Below are 10335 nucleotides of genomic sequence, written 5' to 3'. Positions count from 1 at the left end.
CAACCATGCTAGGTTTGAAAAATAATATACTTGAAAATATTTACTACATAATATTGTGCACGTTTATCGAAAAATGCTTTAAGAAAAGAGGCAACCACAAACATTTGTTTTCTTTCATAAAACATATGCAGTATGTTTCACACAACTTGGAGCTCCGAGATACTTACATGCCGGCTAAAGTAAAATAAATCAGTGACCGATCTGGTTCGTCCTGAGTAAGAGAACCAGCCAACTACTTTGTAGTCCTTGTGACTACAAGTAGCGAAAGTGTCCATTTCCTGGCTCTGAGTCTCCTATGACTGGTTCACTGTCTGTACTTACCTTTCCCCGACAAACATAGGAGCACAGCCCCCTCCGGAGGTTCACGGTTATCGACACCGTGGGATCCCTAGGAATCAACGCGTCTAGGTCCCATTCACTTTCAGGTCACAAACATACAAAGGGTACAGTATCTCAACATGCAAGTCTAGCCTCGGTTTTCGCAATCAACAATTATCAGCTCTGAAAACACATGTATCACGAGGCATCGACTGATGAACAACCAAAAACGTTCTTGCAGGCAACATACTATCATAGTATAGCATTCCACATATACTGAAAAGCCTCTAACAAGGAAGGGACAACTCACCCTACCTGGAATTGGAGTATAGCAATCAACAATTATCAGCTCTGAAAACACATGTATCACGAGGCATCGACTGATGAAGAACCAAAAACGTTCTTGCAGGCAACATACTATCATAGTATAGCATTCCACATATACTGAAAAGCCTCTAACAAGGAAGGGACAGCTCACCCTACCTGGAATTGGAGTGCTTGCCCACATTCGGGTTCGTTCCCGACTTTCGATCCTTTATCCAAATCCAAGTGCACACGCTCGGGTCCTTTAACAAAAATTATATCCGATAAGTAATTACTTCATAACTCACTTTAAAATTCACCAAATAACCCATGATCGATAATTTTCAAAAACCATTCCCGAACAACTCACTTAGAATAGTAAGCCCATTTGGGATATGGTGATCATACCCCAATCAATAGTATAGTTCGGGTTAAATATACTGTCTACTATTCCTTTTTATTTCAATGAGGCCATTAATTATTTGTTTCAACCTTTACCAATTTAGGAAACTAATTTCTTTCTAAAAAAGGAAAACGTCCTTATCACTCCGCTAAACTTTCGCCAATCCGAGCGACCAAAGTCGAGTCGATCCTCACGTTTTACGAGATTGGTCAACCTTGGTCAACTCTCGGAGTTGACTTTTGACTTTGTCTTTTGACCAAATAATTCCTTTATTTACCATTATCTCTTATTTATTAAAAATAAATAAGTAAATCATTATAAATAAAGTTTTACTTTCACTTTTACCAATTTACCAAAGTAAAAGTCATTTAATCAACTTTTACTCTTTCCTTCATTTTCTTTATTTTCTTCCAAAAATAAAGCCATTTCTTTTCTCTTCCTTTTCTTTTTCTTTTGGCCAAAACTACACAACAATACTCACCAAAATCTTCAACACCAATTTCCAATCCTTTGAAAATTAGACCAATAAAATCCTACTAATTAAACTCTCTTCAAATATCTAATTTTCACAATTTTTCCAACAACAACAATATCTCAACAAAATCAAAATCAACCAAAGCAATAGTAACAGCCCACTTCATTCCATTCTGCGGTAACTACAACAATAAGCTCACTACACCAGACCCTTACCATTCTTCTTCTCCAACAAGGATAACCCATTTATGCTGCTGTGAACCGGCTGCTCTATCACCACTCCCTTCTCAAATCCCTAGCAGCATACATAAATAAAATCAACCCTCAACCAATTTTCCGTAACCAAAATAGAGTTCAAGAATCCTTACCTATCTCCGATATCAATTCGACTGAACCAACAATCTCTCTCTTCTCCATCACTCCAAAAACGCAGAAGCCCACAACCCCTTCCAGACTCCATATATGTCGAGCTCCAGTTTTCTTCATTCACCTCCGAGCTTGAGGTTCCAAACTCCAATCCAGAAAACCTAAGTTAGAAACCCAATCCTTTCCAAATTAAAACAGAGGCCTCAACACTGAACAGGGTGACGAAATTACCTAATCGTGACGACCTGGGAGTATGGCAACACGAGCGGCGGAGCTGCAGTGGCTCACGTGCTGCCGCCGGCGCGTGTAGTGCGTGCGGTGGCTCTGGTCAGAGTTAGAGGTCGGGGTTATCGGGTTTTGGTCAAGGGGAGAGATGCTGACTCCATGTATGGTGGTGGTTTGGCTCGTTTCTGACTGGAGATTGAAGAACGATGGCATGCAGAGCTCGATGCCATCGGTGGTGGCGTGTACGGCGATTCTCCGGCGTTGGTTGGGGTAGCTGCCATCAGGGTTTTGATCTCCGTAGTCTACTGAGTTGAGCGGTGGTGGTGGCGTGGCGAGGCGGTAGCCGGAATCCGAAGGGAGGTGGCGACAGTGGCGTCGCGGTTCGGGAGGATTGTAGGTGGAGGCTGGAGTCGTTGCATGTTGTCGATTTCGAGTGGGCTTTGATCGGGTTTAGGTTCTGGATCGATTGGAGGAGGCGGTGACATGAGGTGATGGCCGGAGATTGGGTTTCCGGCGTTTGCAGAGGGAAGGAAAAAGAGAGAGTGAGGTCGGGGGAGAAAGGGAGAGATGCGGCCGAGAGGGAGAGGAGAGAGTTTTGGGGCTTCTAGGGTTCTCTAACCCTTTTATACTAGTGAGTGAGAAATGTCGAATTTGCCCTCACGTCAAATTACGTAATACTCCTTGCTGATCGCTTTCGGGTTTTCGGGCTCGTAACTTTTATTCGTTTTTCACCAACGATTTCTCTAACAGACTCAATATTCAAATTCGCTACAACCCAATTTGTATCCTATTCCAATTTACTTCGACAATTTGTCTCGATAAATTCTAGTAACAATTTAGGCCCAAATAAAAGAACATTGGCCCAAACTTAAATCACATGGCCCAAATAAGAGAATCTCGTCACCAAAGAAATCTTCAAACTCAACTCTTTCACTTGAGTGACCTCGTGAAAAATCTTATTGGTGAAAAATTTACCTTCAAAAATTAAACAAAATTTTCGGGGGCTCACAGAAAACATAATAAATATATATAAATAAACACAAAGGTTAAGCAAAAGTGCAAGATTAGGGGGAATAATTACTAGGTAATTATGGACCTAACAAATGCCATATGGGTACCAGCCGCCCAAGTTTAATTTCATCAATTTGAGGGGAAGGGCAATCCAAAACAACATATTGCTCATTTCGTCGAGACTTGCAACAATGCTGGAACGGAGGGAGATCATCTTGTTAAGCAGTTTATACGTTCATTAAAAGGCAACGCCTTCGAATGGTACACAGATCTGGAACTTGAGTCAATCGACAGTTGGGATCAGATGGAGCGTGAGTTCCTGAATCGTTTCTATAGCATGAGACGCACAGTGAGCATGATGGAACTTACTAGTGCTAAGCAATGGAAGGATGACCGCGCAGTTGATTACATCAATATATGGCATTCGTTGAGTCTCGATTCCAAAGATCGACAATCAGAAGTATCTGTAGTGGAAATGTGCATCCAAAGCATGCACTTTGTTTTGCTATACATCCTACAGGGAATCAAGCCCCATACGTTTGAAGAGCTGGCTACGCGAGCACACAACATGGAGTTGAGTATAGCTAGCCACAAAGGGAAGAAAGAGTCAATTGTTGACCAAAGGAAAGACAAGGTCTTTGGAAGCAAGATTGACAAGGCACCGAAGAAATCTGCAAAAGAATCGATGGCCTTCAACATTGGCCCAGTCAAAATCTCTACACGAGATAAGGAGGTTAAGAAAGCAGAGCCAACTCGCACCTACGATAGAACAAAGCGTTCGTTGAATGAATGGTAACAAAAGACATATCCCTTCCCAGATTCTGACGTGGCAAGCACGTTGGAAGATTTACTTGAGAAGAAGGTGATAAAGCTCCCAGAATGCAAGCGGCCCTAGGAAATGCATCGTGTCAAGGATCCGAAATACTGCAGGTACCACCGGATCGTCAGTCACCCAGTTGAGAAATACTTCGTTCTGAAAGATTTAATAATGAATCTCGCCAAGCAAGGAAGGATTGAGCTGGATGTTGACGATGTTGCTAAGTTAACTACATTACCATCGTGTTTGGGTCATTCGAGCCGGCCCCGTTGCCTTCTCTTCCAATGAAAGCACCATATCATCTTTCAAGAAAACCATGCATAAAGTCAAAGTTAGAGGAAGTCAAGCCAATCCAGCAAGCGAGCACCGCACTTGTTGCTACCCCTAAAGTTGACTCAGTTGTCGATGACGAGGGATGGATACTTGTCACTCGAAGGAAGGCACGCAAGAGCCCATCGCCATGTTTACCTATTACTAAAGCAAAATACAAGCAATCACAAAAAAGTCGTCAGTGTCTCGAGAAAGGTGGGACAAGATTTGTCAAAGGGAGGAGCAATCCTTACATTCAAAGACCCCATAGTGTGGTTTCATCAACAAGAGCCTTTCCTAAGAGAGGCAACGAACAAGAAAAGGTGAGAGCTGCCCACATGACAACAAGCTACGAAATTGGTTCGAAGGATTCTGCCAAGGCTGAGTCAAGCACAATCAATACAAACCAAATGTCAGAGGAGAATGAGGTGTTGAAGCAGCTAGAAGACCTACTATTGCACTTTAGCATTTATGATCTACTACAATTGCCAAAATCGGCAAGATGTGCTTTGGTACAGGTGTTGATCGACATAGGTAAGTACTCTACAGAGATTAACAAGGTGAAACCAAAGGACTGCGTCACGTGTATTGCAGATTGTGATGCCATTCACTTTACGGATGAAGACCTTCAGTTAGGCTCTAAGCCGCACAATAGACCTCTCTTCGTGACAGGGTATGTGCGAGATCAAAACCTAAACCGCATGCTTGTAGACGGAGGGTTCGCTATAAACATTATGCCTAGGTCGACTATGAAGCAGCTTGGCATCAATGTGGAAGAGTTGTCTCGAAGCCGTCTCATGATTCAAGGCTTCAACCAAAGGGGGCAAAAGGCCATAGGGATGATCAGAGTGGATATGACAATTGGAGAAATGAAGTTGAACACTTTATTCCATGTGATCGATGCAAAAACCTCCTACAATTTATTGTTGGGACGACCCACGTTCACGAAAATGGCGTCATCCCCTCCACTCTTCATCAATGCTTCAAGTTCTACCATGGCAGAGTAAAAACAGTACCAGGTGATACTAAACCATTCACTGAAGCTGAATCTTACTTTGCGGATTCCAAGTTCTACGTGGATGATGAAACAGTAAAGGAAGTTCTCCCAGTTGGCGTACCCTCTACAGGGAAAACTGCATAAATGAGTAGTAAGGAAGTGGAATCCAACATGGCAAGAAATCGCAATGAGGAACCACATAAATTTTCGTTGGAAACTAATGTGGCAGCTTCAAAGAACAAAATCAACTCCTCTGCTCCAGTCCTTCGTTATGTGCCAAAGTTTAGGCGAAAAGAAGGGGAATCTCCTTTTGTAGAGACAAATGACCAAGAACGTCCACGAAAGTTAGATGAGAAGGACGTAGAATTACTGAAAGAAACATCAACCATACCGTTGACGAAATTGAGCAACACAATTCCCACCAAGCAGCCGCTAAAGGGATTTGTCAAACCGATTCAAGGCAAGACAGAGCACGGGACACTTCCTGACAAAAGGACAAAGGAAGGATTCGACCATAACACTTACAAGCTGCTAGCAAAGGCTGGATATGACTTCGGTTTGTCAAACAAGGAAAGTGACCAAGTCATCCCTAGTAAAAAGGTGCATGAACTTAATGAATCTCAAAGGAGGTTGAGAGAGCAAGGATGCATGGCTGACCCTGCTAAAGCAGGTCTTGGTTTTGTACCAGGCAAACCAATCAAAATTTCAGGAAGAAGAAAAGTTGCGAAGGCAAGCACGCAACACATTAGTGTCGAAGTAATAGAAGAAGAGACTCAGGAATCTAAATCTGCCTCTCGCGTTTCGGCATTTGATCGCATTCATCCTAATTCTCAAGCTGCGGTGCCTGAACAAGTTGATGAGTTGGCGCCTCGAGTTTCTGTATTTGATCGTGTCGATACGTCAACAAGCCGAATCTCAGTTTTCAATCGCATCACCCAAACGACCACTCGAGCTTCTGTGTTCAATAGGTTGTCATCTTCAAATGAAGAAAATAAGAAATCAGAGGTAGTCCTTCGAAAGTTGGCACTTGATGACCAAAGAGCAACAAAGGCAAAAGAGCAAGAGGATTGATGACCAAAGAAATAACAAAGAAATTCGAAGTCTTATCCCATCACGCATGAAGCGACGCTTTGTGTTAGAGGTGAGCTCAAGCGAACATCTCAAAGTGAAAGAGCATACCATCATACTCACTGGCCAAGTTGGAATGGATAACGTTGATGGCAATGACGAAGATGAGATTGTTCGGTCCGCCTATCATATCACAGTAACAGAAACAGAGGCTTTCGAAGAAGATGACCATGATCATTCGGAAGATGAAGTAGATGAAGCTCCTCCAGAACTTGAAGACGGGGGGCAAGCTACTGTCGACGAGCTTAAAGAGCTCAATTTGGGAACTGATGAAGATCCAAGACCTATCTTCGTGAGCGCTTCGCTGAGTCCCGAAGAAAAAAAGGAATACTATGATCTGCTGCTTGAATATAAAGACGTCTTTGCATGGACGTACAAAGAAATGCCTGGCCTTGACCCAAAGGTAGCGGTTCATCGTCTCGCAGATAAACTTGAGGCTCGACCCATCAAGCAAACACAACGAAGCTTTCGGACAGAACTCCTTCCTCAAATTGAAGCTGGAGTTGATAAGTTGATTGTTGCAAGTTTCATTAGAGAGGTTCAATATCCTAACTGGATTGCAAACATTGTTCCTGTCAAGAAGGAGAACAGACAAGTCCGTGTATGTGTGGACTTCCGCGACTTAAATGACGCATGTCCGAAATATGACTTTCCTTTGCCCATCATTGAACTCATGGTGGATGCAACAACAGGGCATGAAGCTTTATCCTTCATGGATGGGTCATCTGGAACAATCAAATTAGGATGGCCTTAGAGGATGAAGAGCTTACTGCATTTCGCACACCTAAAGGCATTTATTGCTACAAGGTCATGCCATTCGGATTGAAAACTGTTGGTGCAACATATCAATGTGCTATGCAGAAAATCTTCGGAGACATGCTTCACAATTACGTGGAATGTTATGTTGATGATTTAGTGGTCAAGTCAAAAAAGAGGACGGATCACTTGCAAGACCTAAGAATGGTGTTCAATAGACTACGCAAATACTAGCTCAAGATGAACCCTCTCAAATGTGCTTTTGGCGTCAGTTCAGGCAAGTTTCTTGGATTCATTGTGAAACATCGTGGCATTGAAGTGGACCAGTAAAAGATTAAGGCCATTCAAGACATGCCTAAGCCAAGAAATCTACGCGAGTTAAAAAGTCTCCAAGGACGACTCGCCTTCACCAAACGGTTCATATCGAACCTCGCAGGCTGTTGTCAGCCTTTTAGTCGACTTTTGAAGAACGATGTGCCTTTCGTATGGGATGAAGCTTGCCATAACGCCTTTGAAAGCATAAAGAAGTACTTGGCAAACCCTCCAGTGTTAGGTGCACCCATCCTCGGGAAGCCGTTTATCCTCTACATTGCTGCTCAAGAGCGATCACTCGAAGCACTCCTAGCCCAAGAAAATGAAGAAAAGAAGGAGAAGGCGTTGTATTACTTGAGTCAAACTCTCACAGAACCATAATTGAACTATCCACTGATAGAGAAAATCTGTCTCGCACTCGTCTTCGCCATCCAAAAGTTAAGACATTACATGCAAGCTTACACAGTGCATCTAGTGGCACGAGCTAACCCAGTCAAGTTCGTTATGTCGCAACCAGTCTTAACAGGGAGAATGATGAAATGGGTACTACTCCTCAATCAGTATGAAATCATCTACATACCGGCCAAAGCGGTTAAAGGACAAGATTGGCTGATTTCTGAGCGGACCATCCTATCCCTGCGGATTGGGAGATTTCAGATGACTTGCCAGATGAAGAAGTCTTTAATACAGAGGTCCTCCCTGCTTGGCTAATGTTCTTCGATGGGTCTTCACGAGCAGATAGGGCAGGAGCTGGTGTGGTCGTCATTTATCCGCAAAGGCAGATATTGCCTTATGCCTTTACTCTTAATGAACTATGTTCCAATAATGTTGCTGAGTACCAAGCGCTAATTATGGGACTACAAACCGCAGTTGAAATGAAAATCTCAAATCTAGGGGTGTATGGAGACTCGAAGTTAGTAGTTGATCAATTACTAACTATCTATGAATTGAAGAAAGAGGATTTAGTTCCTTATTTTCAGCTCGCCACACAACTCTTAAAGGGTTTTGATGCTGTCACACTAACGCATGTGCTAAGAAAAGAAAATCAAACAACAGACGCTTTGGCCAACTTAGCAGCAGCTTTGGCATTATCAGAGGATGAAATCATACACCTTCCAATCTGCCAACGGTGGGTCGTACCGACAATCTCTGAGCTTTGGCATGAAGACTCCAATGTTGTCTCTGTTTACATGATTGATGTTAATGACTGGAGGTACCCGTTGATTGATTACCTCAAGCGAAATAAGCTTTCTGATGACCCAAAGCAATGCTCAGACGTAAGATGAAGAGTACCACGCTTCTTCTACTACAAGGAGATTCTTTATCGACGGTCATTCGATGGATTGCTCCTTAGATGTCTGGGGAAAGAGGAAGTGGCTAAGGCTATGGAGGAAGCTCATTCAGGAGTATGCGGAACTCATCAGTCAGGTCCTAAGCTTCATTTTCAAGTGAAGAGGATGGATTACTATTAGCCCACCATGGTTAAAGATTGCATGGAGTATGCACAAAGGTGTCAAGCTTGTCAATTTCACGCAAACTTCATCCATCAACCACCAGAGCCATTGCATCCAACGATTGCTTCCTACCCCTTCGATGTGTGGGGACTTGATGCTGTAGGGCCCATTACTCCAAAATCCTCAGCCGGTCACTCATACATTCTAGCGGCTACGGATTTCTTTTCAAAGTGGGCAGAGGCGGTGCCGCTTAAGGAAATAAAGTAAGAAAATGTTGTAGACTTCATCAAAAGGAATATCGTTCAACGATATGGTGTTCCACGCTGCATCATCACAGACAACGCCAAGTACTTTTCCAATAGTGCCATGGAGAAACTCTGTGAGAAATATCACTTCAAGCTGCACTTTTCTTCTATGTACAACGCCCCGGCTAATGGGTTGGCTGAAGCATTCAACAAGACATTCTGTAATATTTTGAAGAAAGTTGTCAGCAAAACAAAAAGGGATTGGCATGAAAGAATGGGCGAGGCGCTTTGGGCCTACAGAACGACTTATCTAAACTTATTAGATAATTCGGGTGGTGAGCCCTCAATTTAATAATCTGGGCAAGGAGTTTAGCAAACGCAGTATTTCTTGTGGACAAAAGTGTAACATGTGACCACCTTGTCGATGCATCAACCAAAACCATGAAATATTTAAATGGTCCGCATGGTGGTTGGATAGGCCCACATATATCCCCTTGTATCCTTTGTAGGAAAAGGTTAAAGTCTTTTTCAGTCTTTGCATATGATGGTCTTACGTTTAATTTTCTCAATGAGCAAGCTTGACATAATTTGTTACTATACACAAGATCCTTATTGGTAAGGGGATGCCCATGGGATGAATTTAGTATACGGCGCATCATACTTTGACCTGGGTGTCCCAAACAGTCATGTCAAAGCAAGTAGTTGCTCGAATTGGTTAGCTTCTGGCTAGTTATGTGATTTGCCTCAATCGATCTAATGGTAGTCATGTAGAGACCACTTGGAAGGCATTTTAGCTTCTCCAATGTACGCTTCTGGACATACAAATTGGAGGTTATGCAAAGATATTCCACTCCTTTTTCCTCAGTGGTTTCAACATGATAACCGTTGACTCGATTATCCTTAAAACTCAATAACGTTCTTCTGGAACGTGGAGAATATAAGGCCTCATTAATGGTAAATTCAGTACCATTGGACAACATAAAATGGGCTTTGCCATGGCCCTCTATCAGGTTGGATTGACCTGATGTAGTTGTCACAGAGGTATGAGTAGGCAATAAGTTTGAAAAATGCTTCCTATCTCGAAGTATGGTGTGCGTAGTAGCACTATCAGCCAGACAACAAACTTCCCCACAAGACATGCCTATTCATAAATTTAATTCAATGGATCACATGTATGAAAATAAATAACTTTATTGAATTAAACATCCAAGCATAAC

The sequence above is a fragment of the Rosa rugosa genome, chromosome 2 (assembly GCF_958449725.1).
Source record: "Rosa rugosa chromosome 2, drRosRugo1.1, whole genome shotgun sequence".
Lineage (NCBI taxonomy): Eukaryota > Viridiplantae > Streptophyta > Magnoliopsida > Rosales > Rosaceae > Rosa > Rosa rugosa.
This window is presented reverse-complemented; position numbering follows the sequence as displayed.